Here is a 570-nt window from a genome sequence, read left to right on the forward strand (position 1 = left end):
ACGGTGCGCGGCACTGTTCAGAGAACAACAGACGCGCACAACTATTGTCCGCTGAGTAACAGGCGTGTGACGCCTGCGGTTGTAGCAGTCGCTACAGTCGCGGGAAGGCGCTAGGCCTGTTGAGCAGGCAGAGTGTTGCGATACGCCGGCCGCGCGGCAGCGGAGAGAATGGGGGAGAAGAGTTCTTATAGTTTCTGGTTACCTGCTACTATGAGTCACTAAAGGAACGGCTTCTCTTGTGATATGCTCGCAGAAGCCTGCAATGCCCATTCGGCTCACGGTCAGCCGGTGAGCTGCTACAGCAACGCTGTGGTAGGCAGCCGAAACTACTGCCCACAGTGGTAAAGCTCTGTAGCGTGTAGTGGTTCTGGGATGCCCGGTGCCGTAAGAGACGCTACGGTACCGGGAAGGCGCTGGACCTGCTAGGCAGGCAGAGAGTGTACACTGGTTCCTCGTGGGGCGGACCTCCTGCGACGGCGTGAGAGACGCCGTGCGCAGGCAACCGACTGGCGAGAATCAGTTATTCTGCCACTTGCGGAGATTACTGTTTCTAGGAAAACAGTGGTAGCA

Source organism: Cystoisospora suis (assembly GCF_002600585.1).
Source record: "Cystoisospora suis strain Wien I chromosome Unknown contig_2562, whole genome shotgun sequence".
NCBI lineage: Eukaryota > Apicomplexa > Conoidasida > Eucoccidiorida > Sarcocystidae > Cystoisospora > Cystoisospora suis.